This window comes from Vipera ursinii (genome assembly GCF_947247035.1).
Source record: "Vipera ursinii genome assembly, chromosome: 10".
Lineage (NCBI taxonomy): Eukaryota > Metazoa > Chordata > Lepidosauria > Squamata > Viperidae > Vipera > Vipera ursinii.
The window spans coordinates 16,418,467-16,441,281 of record NC_139520.1 but is presented as its reverse complement, the minus strand read 5'-3'; positions in this window follow the sequence as shown (position 1 = coordinate 16,441,281).

The window sequence follows — 22,815 nt, the reverse complement described above, 5'->3', positions numbered from 1 at the left end:
AGGCTCAAGGTTGACTCAGCCTTCCATCCTTCCGAGGTAGGTAAAATGAGGACCCAGATTGTTGGGGGCAATTAAGCTGACTTTGTAATAATGCCGCTTGGGGGTGTGTGTGAAAGCCCTAACAAGCAGGCATATACATAGAATGAAGGCTACTGCTAAGCTTGTAAGCCGCCCTGAGTCTTCGGAGAAGGGCGGGATATAAATGGGATTAAAATAAATAAAAATAAAATTTACGACGGTCCCCTTTTTGGGACCTTTTGAGAAGCAAAATCAAGGGGGAAGCCAGTTTCACTTAACAACGTTACAAAGTTGACAACCGCAGTGAGTCAACTAACCACTGTGGCGAGAAAGGTGGTAAAATGTGGTAAAACCCGCTTAGCAACCGTCTCGCTTAGCAACAGAAGTGTTGGACTCCCTGGCGGCTGTACGTTGAAGACTGCCTGTATAACAAAATTTCGCGACACTCAGAGACTGATGCAATAACAGCAACTGTACATAAAAAAAGATGGGTATTTTATCAGGGGAGGTGTTATGAGATGGGTCCGAGAGTTCTTACAGAAGACATAGCCTAGAAGGATGTGAGCTGAAGTGAGTTGGGAAGATGTCTCCCCCTACTCTTAAGTCAGTCGCTCATTTTGAAATCTTAAACAGGAATTTTCCCTTCCTCAAAAATGAAGTGTGGTTTGGATTTCGTTTGCCACCTGCTGATGCAAGGATTTATTTGAATAAGTTAGCTGTCTGGGTTCTTCGTGAGATTTAGATTGCCCCAAATCTTACATATGCATGAGGAATAACTTAAAGTGAATCCAGCCACTCAATATTTCTCGAGTGTTATCTGGGCTTGTACAAACAAGAGAAGGTGGTTGTTGTTGTTTTTGAAAAAAAAAACAACCCTGCTTTACTGGAGACAGCTATTTCTGATGGAGGATTCAAAAGCGTTCCCCATAAATAATATACAAGCATCTTTAGACAGTTGTCAAACGTAGCCAAACGGGCTTAGTTTCCACTCTTCTGCCTTGAGAGCTGGCAGAGCTTATTTCACAAAAGGATGGCGCTGTTGTAGGTGAGGTTTTGCCATCTCTGAGAATTAATAGATTTTCAGCAGAGGTCAACGCGATACCATTCAGGGCAATGGAGCAAAACACGCAGGGCTACCAATGTCTGGCAGAGATGGTCAGGATTAAGCGGTTTACTTACTTTTTTTTATTATTCCAAATTTATAGAACTGTACATTTTGTATACATGACTCTGGGTGGCTTGGTTTCCTCCCCCCCCCCACCCAATGAAGATGCTGAAATAATCCTTGCATGAGATTGCTGATCCGTTGGGCATTCCGTTACACAAGTTTGCATGATGGGCCACCCTTTCAAAAACTGCACGAATCAATGACACGCTTCATGATGAGTATTTTAGGAATAAGCCTGGAATGTGGAGTTAATGTGATTGTGTGTTTCCTTATGTTTGGATTAGTCCTCAGGCACCAAAGTTTTATTATAGATTGCAGCCTTTGTTTGTTTTTTAACCCTAGGTTTAGTAGCCAGAGTTGCGATTAAGAGATTGGCAGCTATCTAAACCAGGGGTCCCCAAGCCCTGGTCCATGGACCGGTACCGTGCCGCGGCATGCCAACAGCCGGTCTGCACAAACAAGCAAAGCCCCATACTTGGGATGCAGGCAACACACAAAACCACACACTCTCTGGTCCATGGAAAAACTTTTCTCCATGGAACCAGTCCCTGGTGATAAAATGGTTAGGGTTGGGGACCTCTTATCTAGACAACTTTCTCCTCCTCCTCCTCCTCCTCCTCCTCCTCCTCCTCCTCCTCCTCCTCCTCCTCCTCCTCCCTCCCATTCAAATAATAATTCCAGAAATAATTTCTGAAGAGTATACAGACCTACTTTAAATGTAAACTTCAACTTAAACAAAAGGCCTCATAATACTGGTTCTACTACAAATATCCTGTCAGACTAGAAATACAAAAAATAAAATTGAAATCTGAAAGGCTCGATTTTTGCGGTTAGAAGAGCTGGTACAAAAAGAAAATTAGGCACTTGGATGGAGCCAATAAATCTGTGATTGTCACAGAAACGAACTTGAATCCACAGAGAGTCAAAGAGTAGCTAATAAAACCAATTTTTAAAGAGAGACTTGGAAATGCATTTTAATTACAGGTGGTGACTGTTTCAATTTTACTTTTAAATATGAAATTTTAGTTTTATTTCTTGCATCATTAATTCTAATACTGATTAATGTGAAGACTACTGTCTATTGCTACTCCCTCATAACAATTTTGAGGGATAATATGCTCCACTAACACAATTAAGAGCACATGTAGCACAATTGTTTTTATAATGTAGACAGACAAAGCAAAATAAAATTTATTACAATTTCAAAATAGGATCTTTTGGCAAATTTGATGCACTTATGACTGCAGTCCTTTTTCTAATTTTACTAAAACAGGAGCCTGACAGTACTTGCACACCACTGATTCAGTTTTATGGGATACATTCCAGCTAGCAAATTAATCTATACACATGAAGGGCTTGGATAATTGACTCTGTACTGATCTTCTCATCATTTTGTAAGAACAGCTTCCTAATGGAGGAGATACATGGTCTAGAATAGCCATTCACAATGGATGCTTTCTGGAAGTGCAAATCAACTTTAGTCAGAATTTCCCAGACACCCTGGGTAATTGCTGAAAATCATCTTTGTTGGTCTTCTCTGCACTCTTTCCAGAATCTCAACATCTTTTTTATATTGTGATGACTATTTTCTAGAAGAAGCGTTCATTTGACCTCAACATCAATGTCTACTAATGAGGATATATCACCCACATAACTACTAGGTATTGTGAGCTGGTTCACAAATTCGTATTTATTATTGGTGACTGGTAGATGTTCCTATGAGAACTTTTCTTAATGAGTATGCTGCCACTGAAATGGCTTTTGATGTATCCTTTGTACCCCAATTCAAACAGAAACTCTTGAAAGATGGGAAACACCCAGACTTTGGGAATACTGGTGTCTCAAATTGCAAAATATTCTAAAGAACTGGGTTTGTAAATAAAAACAATAAAGATGGAAAGTAACCAGCATAATAAAGTTGTTGTAGTTAGACCCAGTTACCATCTTCAAGCCTGCAGTATGCTACTGCTAGGAATCCACCGTCAGGTTGGGAAACAATGTATTTGTTTGATAACCAGGGCTTTTTTTCTCATAGAACGCTCAGAACGGAGTTCTGGCACCTTTTTTGGATGGAACCTTGTAGGGTATGCAAGGCAGGTTGTATGACATGTGTGAGTTCCGGCACCTTTTTCTTTTACCAAAAAAGCACTGTTGATAACTATCATCAAATGATAATTTGATTCATTTTTCAATCTGTGTTTCCTTCAGGACCTCGCTGTGCGTGCAGAGTTTCCCATGTTTATCTTCACAGCAACTTGTGCTGTAGAGTAAACTAAGAGTGTGGTTGAATTTGTGTATGTTTAGCAGAGTTAGTGGCTGGGTGGGGATCCTCAGTCTTAGCTCATGATACCAGATTGCCAGATGTAACAAAATACTTTGGCTCCACTTAAGAGGTTTTTCCCCCCAACTAAAGCTATATGAAATTAATGCAAAAGAAACATATGTTTCTAATGGTAATTATGCAAGGACTGGTTACGGTAAGGATTCCTCCCCCCCCCCCGGTAAACTTCACTCCAAAAATGTCTTACTAGCAAAAATAAATAATAAAATAAAATAAAAATAAAAATGGGGAAAGCCAATGATATAAAATACTTATCTTCCACTAGCCATTCATTGCTTACATCATTAAATGCAGGAAGAAGGTTTTGAATAGGTGTCAAAAGGCAAATCAGCACTTGATTTGATGGACAAATCACTCTGAAAACTCTTCCTGGAAGTGAATTCGTTTGCTTGTCTGTTTAACATCCGGTTCTAACAGATTACCAATAATGGAACATCCCATTCCAGTGAATTGATTCGGAGGCCTTACTACCCTTCCATATGTTCATGGGATTAAGATTAATTGAGAAATGGAATCAGATGAGTAACTAACATTACATTTATGAATTTAACATCAGAATAAGAAAATATGTCTATGCCTAGGAACCAGAAAAAACACATTGAGTTATTTATTTATTTATAGAGCAGAATGTAGAAGGAGCCGAGATCGGCCATTATATCCCCCAATCAATAAGGTTTGGACATCAGCTATTGTCTATGGCGTAAGGAGTTATGAGACTGGACCTTGGAAAATGTAACGGGGAAAAGAAGATCTCCCCAATACTTTTCATACTCTCTTATATTTACATGTGGAAGGAAGGAAGGAAGGAAGGAAAGAAAGAGAGAGAGGGAGAATAAAGAAAAGAGAAGACGGAAGAGAAGGGGAGGGAAGGGAAGGGAAAGGAAGAAAGGGAAGGGGAAGGAAGGGGAGGGGAGAGGAGAGGAGAGAAAGAGATAGCTTTTTGAAGCTTGATTAGGCATCTGTTATTAATGTTTGATTCAAAAGAATAATAAAAATGAGCAAAATGCAAGCCTTCCTTTGCATCACCTAGGAGCAAGCAAGGAATTGAACTATACTGGCATTCTTGGTAGAACTCCATATCACTGCAAAGCAGAAGGAAAGAAACTGAATTTTATCTATATTTTAGTTCTGGATAGGTTGTACCTTCCAGAATTCTTTCGATCCCTTTAAATGGTAAATTAAATTCTAAGCCTTAGCTTAGACCGAAAACATTAAAATAACACTTTGGTCCTAGTTAACATCCGAAAACTATCTTGAGGTTCCAAATTAAAGTGCTTTTGTTAACCTGCACAATATTTTGATTCCGCTGTTGTGATTACTGCATTTTAAGTCTGCTCTTTTATACTTTGTATTTGTTATTATTTTTAATAACAGCAAATAACATTGTAGCTTCTGTTCAATTTATTTTTAGTATCTCTGTGCAGTTTGCTCCTTTGGCCGTTTGCCACCAAAATAAAAGTTAAAGGTTATCAAAGTGGCAAAATGTAACACAAATAATGGGGAACATTTTTAGGAGAGATTAAAAAAAGACCACTTGTCTTTGAACAAGAATATCAGGAAGAATCTTGCTAGATCAACCAATCAGAGCTAAGCCTATTTAATAATTGCCAATCCACTGAGTATAGAGGCTGTTGCCAAGATACAGCTTTATATCAGATTATATTATTGGTCCATATAGTTTCCAACTCTTTATATTGCTTGGCTACAATTCTTGACACATTTAGACAATTCTTTTCAAGATCTACCTACCTAATTTGAGAAACGAATCAGTCATCTTAGCTACGCAACATGCCTTCCATTAAAGCCAACCAACTTTGTCCTCCAGGAAACATGTTGTGGTTTTTCTTATAACTCTCCACAATCTGACTGTCCGTCGAGGAGAATGAATTTTGTCCTAGTTTGATTTATCCCGGTGATCTTTTATGAGATCTGCACCTTCGCTATCACTCCCAAAGATGATAATCGTAAAAAACATATCAAAATAACAGAAAATATATCTGTTTAAAAATCATCGCTATGTAGGTAAGCATGCAAAAACACTTCTCTTTGCAAAATAAATGATATCCTTTTTAGCACCTGCTCAGACACTGAATGTAGCCTGATAATCAGAAAGGAACTTTACAGATGCTGATTTGAAAATAGAGACGACATATATTGTCATAGAAAATAGAGATGAAATATATTGTTACCTGGGTTGGAATGAAAAAAAAAAGATAATAATGAAGATGATTTGACGCTGGATGGTTTTTCAGTTAGCCTTGACAAATGATTCAGTGGGATTTTTTTTCGAGAAAGACAGCATGCATGGGGAAACTTAAGCATTTTAGGATCATTTATGGTGGATTATACAAGTGATGGTTATTGGGCCATTAATCAAATCAGAGATGCTTGGAGCCAGATCTTTAAGATAGTTTTCCTTCTCTCTTTTGCTCCCTATCTCGCTATAGTGTAAAAATGCATTGTCTTCTCCCCTGTTGCAATCGTGGTCTATGGGTCAAGTTGATTGACAGGAGAGAGGTAAACTGAAAGAATATTGCTGTATTACTTTAGAAGAAGAAGAAGATGAAGATGAAGAGGAAGAGGAAGAGGAAGAGGAAGAGGAAGAAGAAGAAGAAGAAGAAGAAGAAGAAGAAGAAGAAGAAGAAGAAGAAGAAGAAGAAGAAGAAGAAGAAGAAGAAGAAGAAGAAAAATACTGGAGATAAGAAATCAAAGTCTTGTTCCCCACTAGGGGACACTCTGCTCTAGCAATTTTGTCCGAGAACCCAGTAAAATAAATCAATTGTGATTATGATTTTTCTGTTTGGCATTCTGTAAAGATACCATGACGGACATTGCAATTATGTATGTGTCTCTGTGTGCTTGTGTTTGTGTATTCTTGTGTGTGTGTGTGCGTGTGTGTGAGCGGGGGCTGGAGAAGGATGCAGCTGTTTGGCAGTGCTTACACGTCTTCAGAAGCAGATCACAGGGCTATGGACCCACTCGCTGAAGGGATCTCAGTGAGACTGCATTACAATGTATATTTTTTATTTGTACACTGTTTAAGGATCTTTGAACTTCTGCTCCCCTTGCTTCTTCCAGCTACAAACAACACTCTGTATAATTCAATGCCCAGAGACATAAAAAGAGATTTTGCCTAGATGCATTTGAGTGGGCTATGCAAAAACATTTCATTTCTCTTTCCTGTCCCTTTCTTATCATTTCTTTCAAGCACACTACTTAATTTTGTTTGTGGTTAAATTAAAATGTGATTTTTAGCACGGAAAAATATGTGCTAGTAATCCTATTAATGTCTGCTCACTTCCCTAGCCATAAACGTCTCCTTTTTTTTAAAAATATACCGTAGCTTCTTGCTCTGTTCTGAATAATGAACATGTTCTACAAATCTTTTATATACAGAATGTTCTTACGAGAGCATGGGTCATGGCAATCCTGGATATCAGGAGAAGAAATATGGAAATATTGCTCTGAAATAATCTTTACCTTTCTCTCTCTCTCTCTTTCTTTCTCTTGCTCTAGAACTGAGAAGACGCCCTGTTGATACAGCTTAGAATAAGCAAATTGTAGATAAATCAAGGGAACTCACAGATGTGAAATAAGTATTTGGGACTCTTTTGACTGCCTGAATTAGACTCCTAGATCCTCCATAGGCTTAATTAAATATTTGAATGCATACACTCAAGTAAGTATACCATTGGATAAGATAATTTATAGCATTACATCAAACCCTTTGCTTAGCTCTGCAATCCAAATGAAAACACTCTACCAACGTCCACTCAGTCTCTGCTTGAACGTTTCCAGCAAATATCAGGTAATTTCATAAAATCATATTGCAAATGGCACAACAGTAACAATAGCAATAGCAATAACATTTAGGCTTCTTAAATACTGCCTTTATAGCACTTTCTGGGCAGTTTACAATGTAGAAGTGTTATCTGCATATTGTGCCCAACAATCTGAGTCCTCATTTTATTGGCTTCGGAAGGATGGAAGGCTGAGTCAACCTTGAGTGAGCGGAGTCACCCTGCAATACAGCACTTTAACCACTGTGCCATCAGAGCTCTAAGCTAATAAGACTCTAGCTCAGCCTTATCTACCCTGTTTCATTAAAGATGTGCTTAGATTGCAGCCAAAATCCACCAAGTCCATGCCTGATTCTGGTTGGGACTGTGTTGCCCTTGAATTGTCCATTTACTTGACACATGATGAAGCCACGCCAATTCATGCTCTTATACACCTTCCATTTTCTTGCTGCTGTTTCTGACTCTTACTTGGTGAGCTGCCTCTTTCTTTCTCTCCACAAAGAGCTACAAGGTCCCAAGAGATTGCCACTACTTTGCAGGAACCCTATTGTCAAAAGCAATACTGCGAACACACATTGCTGGGAGACTTGATTGCATGAATCTCAGCACTTGACAGGTAAATTACAGTTAGCATTTCTGACAATAAACCCATGGCATCTAAACATCAGTAGTGGAAAAAAACTATCCCGGAGGGTCACACACTAGTTCTGAGTTTGAATGGAGAGATGCAAAGCCTTGTTTGTTTTTCCTTCTGGGGGAAGGGCTGAAGTGAAAATTGCAGTGACCTTCTTCAGACTTCAAGTTTTTGCAGTTTTGAAAAGTTGGTTGATTTTTCTTTTCTTTGGCTGTTTTGTTCCCTTTAAACTGAGGTCAGGTGCTTTAGAAATGTGCAGACATTACTCATGATGGGTGAGACCATCCCCATTCTGCGACTTGATTCTGCTGTCCACAAGAGGGGCGGGAGAGAGAACCACCCTGTAACTACAGTTTGCTAAATCAGTTGAAATAGTTTCAGAGGAGATAATTCTGCCAACGTTTGTAACCTTTGTGGTCCTACAAGACAGCTCTCAACTCAAAAGCCAAACAACAGCGTGGAAAAATGTAGGCATCAAAAGGAAAACTGCACAAAAACCTCTAGGCCAGAAAAACAAAATGCAAAAATGTTCGGAGAGCAAAATGGTAGTAGAGTATACTCATTGTGGGTGATAAAGGTGCAGGCAAATTTTTGTGCGCCAAAAAAAAAAGCAGCACAGATGAATGCACAAATGACTAAAGGTAAAGTGGAAAAAAGAAAGCACTCAGCAAAACAAAAATGGATATTTATCATTCTCTACCTTCAGCTGTGACTTGCTTATTAGATGGTCTTCCATAAGAGGTTGTATCAAAGAAATGGCAACCCTTTCATATCTTACCATACAATGAGGACTTGGCCAAGGAAACTGGTGTGAAAGAGAACAAATCCCTAGCACTCAACATTTAATTATTTACCACCACCCCCTGGTTTCAGGAACACCTGTTAATTGAATCCCTTGTTAAATGTTAACAAAGAGCAAAGTATTTGTACAGGGGGTGTTCCACGTACCAATGGAAGGTTTTTGTGGGGAGTTTCCATGTATATAATTATTAGCAATAATTTGATTCTGCTAAAACATGATTTTGACTTCTCTCCCATTATCTTATATAATAGGTAATTTGCAAAGGAGGATTAAACAGATGTGCATGGGCGCCCCCCCTCTCTCTCTCTCTCTCTCACACACACACACACACAAATACAGGATATTAATTGATGCTGTAGAGCAGTGAGATTGTATTAGGGCTGTTGTTTTCCTTTTTCCCATTTGACTGTTTTAAAAGTGGCTTTTTGAAAGAAATCGGTAGCGAATTACGTATTTGACCCATAATTTTTCTCGGGTGGATTATTGGTGAACAGATTATCTTCATCCCCTTATTTATGTGAATTAAAGCCTTATCATTCATGAATCCCTACTAAATCTTGACTCAAGGGGTTGCTACAAAGAAGAGGGAGCCAAGCTATTCTCCAAAGCACCTGAAAGCAGGACAAGAAGCAACGGATGGAAACTAATCAAGGAAAGAAGCAACCTAGAGCTAAGGAGAAATTTACTGACAGTACGAATAATCAACTAGTGGAGGGGTAGGCAACCTTGGCTCTTTTATGACTTGTGGGTGGCTCAGGAATTCTGGGAGTTGAAGTCCACGAGTCATAAAAGAGCCAAGGTTGCCTACCCCTGAACTAGTGGAACAGCTTGCCTCCAGAAGTTGCGAATGCTCCAACACTGGAAGTTTTTAAGAAGAGATTGGACAGCTATTTGTCTGAAATGGTATAGGGTTTCCTGCCTGAGCAGGGGGTTGGACTAGATGACCTCCAAGGTCCCTTCCAGCTCTGTTATTCTATATTCTAAGGGTGTACTGAGACAGCCAGATTCATAGGCTTTCCTTCAACGCATTTTTCAGCACTAAGCATGGTGACCTATATTTACTTCATTTTCAATTTTGTTTAGTAACAGGGCTAGTTTGTGGCTCCATCCTGTTAAGTTGCAGGGATCGGTGGCCAGAGATGTCTGTGGTCAGAGTCTAGTGATCAAGCAACACCATAACCCAAACTCCGCCCCTTTTGTACATGGGTCATGATGTCACATGCATGTACTTGTGGACTTCAGCTCCCAGGCTGGGTGAGGAATTCTGGGAGTTGAAGTCCACAAATCATAAAAGGGCCAAGTTAGAAGACCCCTGGAGTAAAACATGCATTGCAACAATATGATGGATGCACCACATCCTGTGGACATCTCTGAATGAATCTGTGGGATCCTTGGTGCTCTATGAGCTTGGTTGTTTTCTTGCAGACGTTTCACTACCAAACTAGGTAACATCATCAGCCCTAGTAAAGGAGTAGATTGGGTCTCATTGGCTCTCACTATTGGAAGTGAGGAAGATTGCAGACCACTGGAGATCAGCTGACTCAGTGAAGGCCAGAAGATTCACTTGCCACCTTATTACACAAGAAGTATAAAAGAATGTTGGTGCTCAGACTCACTTAGACAATCAGACCAGCCGTGTATAAACTGGATACATAAATAAATAAATAGGCCATTTCTGGGAATTCCCTTGGATCTCAGGGGAAAATTATCAAGCAATTTTTTTTTCTTCATATTGAAAAAGAACAGGTGGAGGAAAATGCAGGAGGATGAGAAACAGAAAGGTGTAGAAGAAAACTGAGGGCTAAACACATGTTTGAAATACTTAATAGGCTGATTAGGAAAAGCTATATGAGCTGTTGTATAAAGAAACACAATTTGAATTAGGCTTATTTTTTGTTACACCATTTCGTTGGGATAAAACAACCCTTTCTTAAGTGTGGATAAGCCACCTGGGGATTAAACACAATGCAAACTTTGCCTGCAATTTGAACTTCTGCCTACTTACCATAATTGCATTCTTTTTTTCACAAGCCAAAGAATTTTCTCTCTGCAGAAAAAAGCTTGAAATTAAATATGTATCTCTACTTGAGACTTCTGGAAGGTCCCAGTTTATAAATTACCTTATTATATACTGTATAATAATTTCTGTCTTTGGAAATTTAATGAATATTGTTAGGCTAATAGTTTTTTTGGGGGGGAGTTCTTTATTATCAGAAGTCAATGAGAAGACTCGGTGTTTTCAGGTACTTTGGTTAAGAACAAAGCAGAGTAACTTTATTTTAGTGCAAACTGATTTTAGTCTGAATATGTCAGGATTGGTTGTAATTGTTCCTTTCAGGATAAAAGAAGTTTTAAATTTGACAAGAGCAACGTTTAAAAAGAAGCAAGGAGCAAATCCATGTTGTGAAGATTCCTATGCACTTGCTAATTAAAGACACATAAGAAACTAGTTGAAATTTATAGTTTATAACTCATCATATTTTTTTAGTACAGGAGTGTCCAACCGTGGCTACTCGGAGACCTGTGGAAATCTCAGATTAAGTCCACATATCTTAAAGTTGTCAAGACTGGACACCGTGTCTTAGCAGTTTGCAGGAACCACGTCATCATATTAACCCATCATATGCTTAGGAATAATCTATGAAAACACAGCAACTGAATTTTGTTAATCGTGCTTTAGATTTTAGCATACATACAGCCCAACAGCATCATCGTATGCAGAAAGGTCCTACTTCTGTGCAGGTCCACAGAGACTTCTCCTTATCACTAACTGTGGAAGAATTCTGTCAATATTTGCAGCCCTGTAGAATTTCTTGAATGTTCTGAGCACTGCAGCCCAGAAGATGGTCCCCAAAGGCAGTGAAAATATCAGAACTTCTCCATCCTCTTCCTTCTCTCTTTATCCTGATCCTTGGATCAAAAGTTCGGGGGGGGGGGAACGTATTTGCTTGCATTATGTATTACTTGTATTCCCCCCCCCTTTTTTTTTTTTTTACAAATAACTCAGGGTGGTGAACATATCCAACACATCTGCCTCCTCCTATTTTTCCCCACAATAACAACCCTATGAGATGCACTGAGTGGAGACAGAATGACTGGCCCAAAGTCACCCAGTTGGCTTTCATGGCTAAGACAGGATTTGAACTCCTGATTTCTAGCCTAGTGCCCTAACCACTAGACCACACTGGTCTGTGCACAGTGCCTGCATCTCTGTTTCTGAATCTCCTAAAGGCTGATTTAGAGTTCCCCGCAACTGCCTGTAGCTGTTGCCACATACCTACACTCTGAAGGAGGTTGATAGGTAAGTGGAGGTTGCAAACGACTGCAGAGGGACCGATGCAAACAACTCTCAAATTCTAGGTTGTGCAGAGGTGTATGCCCTGTGTCTGGGAGGCAGGGGAAGGCAAGGCACGTTCAGGTGGGACAGATTATAATTTGCTGACATGCAAAACGAACATCTGTGTAACAGTCCCTGAACAATAATCGCATATGTTCCAGCCCGTTCAATGCAGCGCAGCAGAAGTCTACTCCATCCTTAACTCTTCCCAAAGCTTTAGACCAGCTTAATTCTGAATCTGTCCAAATTAGCAAGGAATTTGACTGCTGGGATGTGTCCGATACTGGGATGTTCTCCTAAACAGTTGGAGGAGAGCATGGCTCTGCTTTGGCTGAGCCACGCATGTGGTCCACCTTTTGTCATAATTGCTCCAATGACAGAGTAACAAGAAGCATATGGTCCTACTTACATAAACCCTCTGTCAGGCAGATGGCCCGATCATCTGATAAAACTAATGACTATGCTGTTAAGATGAGTTTTCATTAGAATTGTCGCTTAGGAAGGCTGACCTTCCTAAAAATCTCATGTTTACACAGCCAATTGAGCTGTTGCTGAGCAATAAAGAACCCTGATGTTCCCACTCCTCAAAGAAGAGCTCAGTCTTAAGCAGTGCTTTTTTTGTAAAAGAAAAAGGTGCCGGAACTCACACACATGTCATACAACCCTCCTTGCCCTCCCTACAAGGTTCCATCCAAAAAAGGTGCCGGAACTCCGTTCTGAGCGTTCTGTGAGAAAAAAAGCCCTGGTCTTAAGTTATCTTAGTCACACAATTCTGCCTATCAGTCACTCATCCCCAGCTCTCATGTGCCACAAAATGAAGTGGACTTATTGGTAGGAATTATTGATACTTGTTTCCCCACAAAGGTCAACCTCACAAACCAACGTCTTCTCCTTGCTAAGGAACTTGCGTTGATTTGAGGTGTGTGTGTGTGTGTGAAGCAACTGTCTGTTGTAAATATTATAATTTGAATTCTCATACTGAACAAGGTTTGGAATTTAAAGGGCCTTTCCCAACTTTATGATCCCATGAATTTATGATCCTATAAGTTTTGCAAAATTCATAAACCAAATGTATTTGAGAGGGGAAAGAAAAAATTGAAACAGAAGACAAAATAAACATAACTTATTTGTGCATTCAAGTACAAAGACATATGTTTACTTCATAAAGCCTGGACTGAATCCGTGTGTATTTTATCAAGTTTGTGGGACTGAATTAGAATTCCCAGCTATCTCTTGTTCCAACCGCTTTTCATATTTAATAGCTACTTTGTAGGCATGCTGTAAAAGTAAATAACTTTAAAGCACTCAGCTAATCCATTCAGATCTTTAAAATCCAGGAAAGTGGAAAATATTTTTCTCACTTCTAGTTTACTAAATTACAGAGAAGACACCAAAAACTCTTGGTACGGGGGCTGTCAGGGAGCACTTAATATTATTTTAAAAGAATGAAATAAAGTATTCATCACCCTTAAAATCAATCAATTCTGGTCTTCTTCAGGTCTTTTCGTAGCACTGAAATATTTAGTTTTCGTAGCCTTTGGATGTTCATGCTTATTTTATTTATTAGTAAGGATGTAATTCGTATTATCGGAGGTCTGTGACAAAGTTAATTATAGGGAAATATTTGAAAACCAGCCAAGTGAAGATAGGCAGAACAAACCTAAAATTGCATGAATGGTTTGCAAATATCTTTCCAAGGGCTGTTTGGAATCATCTTGGATTGAGCAGGAGAGGACTTCATAGACCACCTAATCTGAGCTACCATCCCATGCCAGAAATCCAGTGGTGGAAGAACTCCAAGGAAGATTCCTTAGATTCTGTTGGAAACAAGGAAACACGACTTGCAACATTTCAGTTCACTTTTAAAAAGCTTTCTTTGCAAATAAGGAACAATTTAGCCTCTATGAAATCCCTTACAATGTGCTACTTAGGAAAGAGAGGAAGAGGGAGAGAGAGAAGAGGGAGGGAGGGAGGGAGGGAGAGAGAGAGAGAGAGAGAGAGAGAGGGAGAGAGAGAGAGAGTGCAATGGAGGGGGAGAGGGGAAGAGAGGAAGGGAGAGAGGAAGAGGGAGAGAGTTGGGAAGGTAGAGAGAGAGGGAAAGAGAGAGAAAGGGAGGGAGGAAGAGAGAGGAAAGGTTGGGGGAGAGAGAGAGGGGAAGAGGGAGAGAGGTGAGGGAGGAGGGAGGAAGAGGGAGAGAGTTGGGGAGGTAGAGAGAGAGGGAAAGAGAGAAAGTAGAGGGGAGTGGAGGAAAAAGAGAGGGGAAAGGGGGGAGGGGGGAAGGGGGGAGAGAGAGGGAGGGAGAGAGGAAGAGGGAGAGAGTTGGGGAGGTAGAGAGAGGGTAAAGAGAGAGAGGGAGGGAGGAAGAGAGGAGCGGGAAAGGTGGGGGTGGAGAGAGAGAGGGGAAGGGGAAGAGAGGGAGGCGAGGGAGGAAGAGGAAGAGAGTTGGGGAGGTAGAGAGAGAGGGAAAGAGAGAAAGAGAGAGGGAGAGAGAAGAGGGTATGAAAAAGAAAGTGACTGAGAAAAAGAGAGACATCAGAAGGAAAAGAAAAGGAGAAATCAGAAAGAAAATAGATGTCCACATCCACTTTTGGCTACTTTTTTTTCCAATTTCAGCTTCACTTACACATGCAGCCTCCAAGAAGCTGTCCTTGAATTATAGTTTGAAAATTTATTTATCAAATTTGCCTGCTGCCCATCTTTCTGTAGAAGCGACTCGAGACAGAAATCATGGGCTAACAGTTTTGTATGAAGCGGGGATTTAAACAACTGTATCTTACTCAACATCAGTAAATTATGAATTAGTGTCATCGGCAAACGAAGCGGAATTGCAGTTTATTCCCAAATAGGATTAAACAAAGACTTGGCATAAGCGAACCGATGTCTGAATGTCTCATGCCCCTTCTTAGTTTGCTCCTGCAGGCTGTGTCCCGACACATTTGGACCACTGATCTTGCAGACAAATTTAATTTTATGTCATGGTCAAATCCATCCTGCTGACAAAAATAAATAAATAAATAAATCAGCCGACGTTCAAGAGTCTCTAGAAGATGGAATGAATTGCATCAACTCCATAAAATGTACTTCCATCCAGCACGTATAGACATTCTGTCAACAAGATGAATGCATTCGCCAAGAGAAGTATCTGTGTGGATGAAATGCATCATAACATAATTACTTTGCCTGACGAAACGCTAACTTGCTTTAATCATTTTCTTCACGGCATAATGTACTGTATGCTGATCCGGCGAGTCCAATCAAGAAATTGTTTTATGGGTATAGTGCAGACCCTTCCCTCCACCCCCAACCCCCATCGCTCTTCTTCCCTTCCCTTTGTAGAATGGGAATTGATGGGCAAATGAATTTTCAATTAAATTGTCTTTGCAAGGCCAAGTGGTCATGTTACCAACCTTTTCTGAGAACATCCTGCTGGGGTGGGAACCTAAAGGGCTGTCAAGATCGTTCACTTGAGCCATCAGTAGAAGGAACTCTTCCCATTAAGTGTCTCTCTGTGTGTATGCACACACACAAAGGTAATTTGTTTCAGTCGAACTTGGAACTGTTGTTTCCAAGCCAAGAAGTTTTTTCTGCTGCCCATTGACCTAATAATCCAAATTAGAAACTGACAATAAAATGACTGCCCCATTTAACTTCTTGATCCTTAATTGATGCACTCTTATTGTTCATTCATAACTACTTATACCGGAGTCATTATTTTTCAGCTCTCCGAACCTCCATTATCTTTATTCAGGTAATTGCAAAGCTCATAAAAGGCCACATAAATCGTAAATCAATAGATTTGCCTTTAATTGCCCGATAGTGATCAGACAATCGTGATAAACTATTTGGCCCAACCTGCTCTGAGCACCTTTACTATATTAGTGGAGGTGGAAACGAAACTGGATAGGTTCTCCTTATCCATGAAGAAAAAACAGAAGTCATCTACAACATACAGTGTAATGAGTGCAACAGCCACTAGATGTAGGAGATATGACCAGGCTCAGCCCGAGGGAGGCGTCAAACGTGTCATCAGTCACGAGTCCCTTCAAGCTCACAAGAGAACTAAGTCCCGCCCACCTTGAATTTCTTCTACTCTTATCTCCTGCGAATTTCACTTGACTGGTAGTAGTGCAGATTCTTGCAGACCGCATAACTCACAATAACACTTTAATCCCATTTGAACTGATTTTCCTGGTGCAAATCACTACGTGAGACAAGCAGGCAGAAGACTGGCAGAACACATCCACGAATACCAACTAGCAGTCAGAACACACGATGAAGACTCTTTAATGTCACAACATATGGACAGGTTTAACCAAAAACTGGGAAACTGTGACCATCCTAGACCAAGGCACGTCCAAAATCACTGGGGAATTTCTAGAAGCTTGGCACTCTGACAAACTAGCCATCATTAGAAACATAAAAATAATAACTAATACTGTGCAAAAGAGACAATCAACAAGCCAAAAAGGGAACAAAAAGACCAAAACACCTACCCACCAGCAATCAACACTCAAATAGAATAGAATAGAGCTGGAAGGGACCTTGGAGGTCTTCTAGTCCAGCCCCCTGCTCAAGCAGGAGGACCTATACCATCTCAGACAGGTGACTGTCTAGCCTCTTCTTAAAAACCTCCAGTGATGGAGCGCCCACAATTTCTGAAGGCAACTTCTGTTCCACTGGTTGATTGTCCTCACTGTCAGGAAGTTTCTCCTTAATTCCAGGTTGCTTCTCTCTTTATTTATTTATTTTTATTTTTATTCCATTTATATCCCGCCCTTCTCCAGAGACTCAGGGCGGCTTACAAGCTTAGCAGTAGCCTTCATTCTATGTATATGCCTGCTTATTAGGGCTTTCACACACACCCCAAGCGGCATTATTACAAAGTCAGCTTAATTGCCCCCAACAATCTGGGTCCTCATTTTACCTACCTCGGAAGGATGGAAGGCTGAGTCAACCTTGATCCTGGTGGGATGCGAACCTGCACTAATTGCAGGCAGCTGGTGTTACTTAAGGAGGCATTAGCCCACTGCTCCACCAAGAATCTCTTTGATCAGCTTCCAACTATTGTTTCTCCTCCTTCCCTCTGGTGCTCTGGTGAACAACCTGGCCCCCTCTTCTTTGTGGCATAGGTTAACTCCAAGATTAACATCAGACCAACAATCAAGAAAAAAACAATACCCCAAAGAACTGCCAAACCAGCCCAAGCAAAGAACCTCTAAGTCGCACCTCCACCAATGCTGCCAGGACAAGCCACTAATATATAATATATACTAGCACTGATCATGTTGCCTGATGTTACCTAATGAAGCATCTGCAAGGAAACAACCACATTCAGGAAGCACCAAGTTCTTCTCTTTAGTTAAAACAGCTTTGCTATTCCCTCCAGCTCCCCCACTTTTCCCATCATTGGGAATTGACAAATCTTTTCGTTTTTACACATATAGGATTCCTGCTGCTATCAACTTTATACCATAACAAGGTTCCAAGTTTTCTTTCCAGTTTTTTACCCAACAGCCCTTAAAAAAAAGGAAATCTTCTGGTTATAACTCTATTATTATTATTATTATTATTATTATTATTATTATTATTATTATTATTATTATTATTGTTGTTGTTGTTGTTGTTATTGTTGTTGTTGTTATTATTATTATTATTATTATTATTATTATTATTATTATTATTATTATTATTATTATTATTATTTAGAATCTTCAGACTGAGGACAAGAATCTGAGCCCAACATTTCTTTGCTTTATTCCAAATTAATATTTATTCCTGGCATTAAAAAAAAAGGCTGGGTCTGTTATCTGCTTTAGGTTGCTCCTGTGCAAATCTGGGAGACAGAACTAAGGGATGGGAGCTAAGTAATTCTGAATCAGAAGAATTCCCCTGGGAAACTGTGGCAAGACGTAAACAGTTGTTGTATTCTGTTACACAAAGACAGCGGTGTGGGCTGAGTGCAATTTATCTGCAGACACATTGGGAGTGAGTGGCACTCCTATGGGAATTCTCCAAGGTAGAGGCTCCCTCCATTTTCAGCTATCAATCCTAGCACTCCATTGGAGAGACCCAAGTGCAGAAATCCAATACTTTTAGTGAATTGAAGAGCTGTGTGAAATTACCTACAGTAGACTCTTTGAGGGCCCCCCAAAAAACCCCCTAATGGATTTTACACAGTCTGATACTGTAAACACTTACTTTGTCTGGAGCAGAATTTTAAAAAGGCTTGACAGGCAGTGCTAATTGAGGCAAAGGAAGAGGTGGCTTGTGAAGCAGAATTTGCAGTTCTTTGCAAACGTTAAACAGAGCTTGCAAAAGTGGGGAAACAATGCAGAGAAAAGAATGTCAAGGCAGCTTCAGCTACACTGAAGCTTGTTCTTTTACAAAAAGAACATTTTCTTTTCCGGGGATCAAGCAGACAATCTAGCTGGCTCCTTTGCTATTGCTAGCTGCTTGAGATGAAGAGTTTGGGGATGGGAACATCAAGATAAGTTGAGTTTTCTGTCTCTCATCCTCTATGCATGGGAAGGTAGTAAATAAAGCCAATTAAGACTGAATAGCTCTGAAATGGAGGTATTGCTGATGGGAGGCACTCTCTGAGGCTGAATGGGCACGATAGTTTAGGGACAACTCACGTTATGGTGGCCTCCATCCCCAAAGAAAACCTCTGAAGAGGAGAAATAATGAATGTAACTGCTCCAGTCTGGGAGATTTACTAAGCACCCTGTTGCTTTCTTCTTGAGTGTTGGTATCTGTCTACTGAAGCAGCCAACATTTGCATTCAACTGGACTTTCTCTCTGTCCTGTTCTACATTGCCATTTTTCTTGCATAAATGCTCCCAATTAGCAATTGTGATGTGATGGTTGCCTTAAGCAGGTCTTTGTCTGAATGTGTGAATGCTTTAAGAGATGAGCAGCCTGAAAGCCACCACCAGCTGTAAGATTCCTCTTAGGATCACAATAGTAGGTTTCATGGACATTGCTCCATCCATTGTTAAGCACAGCCTCCCCATTTTTAAAGATGGCTCACTCACACAAGGATCACATGAGCAGGGCACTCTTTTTGATTGGATGCCTTCCAGTTATGTTGGCTGACAATGGCTCAAATTCTGGAGAGCTGGGAATTTTACTTTGGGCCACCTAGGTTGAAGAGATTTAGGTTTAATAATAATACACATATGAAGCATATATGGCCAGCCTTTTCAAAATTCATGACTCTGGGTAGCTAACAATAGTTTAAAATGGTGCTTCGCTTGGAGAACTCACTCCCATGTAACACATAGAGTAAAAAAAAAGATTTGAATAAGAATTCTATTCATATTTCTCTACATTGCAAATTTCTGTATTTGGGGAAGAAGTAAAAGCCCTTGTAAAGCAGGATTCTCTGCTCCATGAGAGGTGACCTACTCATGAAAACTCTTTGGAGTTTGCTGGTCTAAAGGAGGGTTTAGGGCTAGAAATTATATACAGGGCCAGAATTATATTCCATGACAGATTGATATCAAAATTGGTACGTTCAATTAAACCAGTTTATGTCCATAATTCATGGGTATGATTCATTCTTATCAACTGTGGCATAAGCTACCAGCTTTGATAAAGGCCCTCAAGTCTCACGGTTGTTAAAAAAAGTTACACTGATGACTATGATGATTAAATAGTGGAAGTCTCAAGGTGTTTAGAACATCCTAGTTTGAAGAAGCACTCCTAAATATTACATGGATACAACCAAATATTCAGAAGCTTAAGTTGTACCACTGAGGACATGCAATAATTTTTCATTTTCCTTTGGGTTTTCTTTGGGGCTTAGAGTTATTAAATTATAGCTGCTCCACTGCCTTTTAATTAATAATTTTGTTTCTACTTTTTAATTCTCAACTGGATGGGATTAAACAATGGATTAGCTCCAGTTCCTGATCATGAGCATAATGTACTTTAGGCAGGTGCACCAAGCTGGCAGAGACTTTTTTTTATCAAAAGTGGAAATGCAGCTTTGGCACCAATGTTCAGTTCTAATTTCCGTACTTTCTTTGGGAAGAAAGACCAACAAGATATTTCTGATTCAGATATAAAAGAAAGGAATAAAGTATTTGCTAACTGTTCCATTTCTTCCTCCTTTCCACTTGTTTTTTTCCCCTCCCTCTGATGAATGAAGGAGTTTAATAATATAAAAGTCCGTGAAAACTACAGCTAACTGGATGCAAAACTAGGCATCTAGGATCTCTATAGTGACTGTGTGGATGACCAGAAGATGTAGCAAAGCAGCATAACAAAAGTCTTAGCCCCTATCTTAGGGTCATGGGAATAACTGTAGCTCCATCATGGTTTTCGTACTCATGATTGGGACTCAGTCCTACCTGTACAGTGTGTTATATCCAAAATCATATTTAAACAGGTTACTGTGCTTTACCATCCCAGCAAGTTGCATCAAACTCAAGCAATATAATATAGTTTAGTGCTTCTATGGAGTTTCTCAGTCATCCAGTTCTTTAGACTAGCCAAACCCAGGTCCTGCAGGAGTTCTTTGTATGTTTTAGTCTCCAGGCCTTTGATCATCTTAGTTGCTCTACTCTGATTTTTTTCCCCCCAAACTCTCAACATCTTTTTTGTGATATGGTCAGGGATTTTTGTGCCCAGGAGGCAATTATTTCCCTCCACCCAAATGTAAAAACGAACACCAGAATGAGATTCGGGGTTGAATTTTGTCCTTAAAAATGGTGGTTTTTATAGTTTTTAAAAATTGAGCTTTATTTGTTGTCCAGGGAAGAAAATTCCTGATGCCGGGGTCAGGGATTTTTGTGCCCAGGAGACCAAATTTTTTTTGACCCAAATGTAGAAATGGACACCAGAATGAGATTTGGGGTTAAATTTCATCCTTAAAAATTGTGTTTTTTTATAGTTTTTAAAAATTGAGCTTTTTTTGGTGTCTGGGGAAGAAAATTCCTGATGCCGGGGTCAGGGATTTTTGTGCCCAGGAGGTGAATTTTTTTTTTTTACCCAAATGTAAAAACGGAGGCCAGAATGAGATTTGGGGTTAAATTTCATACTTAAAAATAGTGCTTTTTCTAGTTTTTAAAAATCGACTTTTTTTTTGTATCCAGGGAGGGAAATTCCTGATGCTACGTAGTGAGCTTCTTGGATATGACTATTTTAATTTCTCCACAACAATGTGATGCCTCACTTTCTCAGAGACTGATTACTGTAGCCCAGTGAGAAAACCTCTGTTTTGAACAAACAGTAAGAAATCTAATATCTTCAATTCTTCCAATATAAGACATATTTTATAGGAGAATTAACATCCACAAGGAGATTCCCATAATATTATTCAGTGGGGCTAAATAACTGCAGGCCCTCTTGGAGTTACAATCTAGACAATATTCATTCATCATTGGCAATATCACATCTGACTTGAATGAAAAATTAAATGTTGATCTATCAAGGTTGGCAAACCAAATTCTTGCTGTTTCTAGTCTCTCAATGTTCAGGTGAAATTTATGAAAAGAATCATGATGGAAGGTTAATTTCATATTTTTTTTGATACATTTCTCTGTGGTGCTAATCCTTTTAGGATGGTTGCTCTAGAATCATCTGCTCTCTCTCTCTCTCTGCACGCATTTTGTTTTATTGATGATTTTTTTAAAAGGGTAAATGAAATAGCTAAATGCATTTCATGAGTAGGGTTAATAAATCAGGGAGTAATAAGATGGTGGCGACAATTTCTCTACCAGTTAAGTTTAGTAATATGAAATGGAAATGTGGTTTATATTTCTTTTTTGTTTCTCCCTGTTTTCTATATGGATTTGGAAAAACAATAACAACAACAGAGGGCAGAAAAAGGATTAAGAAAATTCTCTTTCCTGCCATCTAGAGATTGGGCAGAATTTTTACGCCCAATCCTAACTGTATAAGAAAACAGCATATGTGAACAAGGACGGAAAGCTGGTTTAGAAATTGAATAGGGACGTAATTTTTTTTCAGATTACTTTTCATAAGATCACAGTGCCAAAAAAATAAGGAGGCATAAGGAACTGTGGGTAATATTAACTTATACTAGAGAAAAGATTCATCTATCTAGCAGAGTTTCTGAAGACATTTGCCATTGCCTTCTTCCTTGAGCTGAGAGAGAGAATGCTTGGCCCAAAGTCTTCTAGCTGGCTCTGGGCTTAAGGAAGGCTAGAACTCACGGTCTTTTCATATCTAGTCTGGTGCCTTAGCCCCTAGATCCGTGGTGGCGAACCTATGGCACGGGTGCCACAGGTGGCACGCAGAGGCCTCTCTGTGGGCACGCTCGCTGTCACCCCAGTCCTAGGCCTTCAGCTGGGTTTTATAAAACCTTTTCACTTTAGGAAAAAAAGATCTCGCAAAGTTGGAATTGATTGATTGAACTTTTTAGTCCCACCCAGTCTGCCGTTACCACCGCAGCCATGCCCACCCAATGGACCATGCCCAACCAGCACCCGACGATACATAAGTGGGTTTTGGGTTGCAGTTTGGGCACTCGGTCTCCAAAAGGTTCGCCATCACTGCCCTAGATGAAACTGGATCTCTACAATACATTATCAGATTTTGATTTCTCACTTGGAATGATGGACATGGAAGAGGAAGGAGGAGGAGGAGGAGAGATAAGAAATCAATTCAGTTCAAAGCACCTATGCTTTTTGATATAATTCAAGTCCTTGGCCACTCCATTAGTGGAGATTGTATTTTGTTTATTCCTC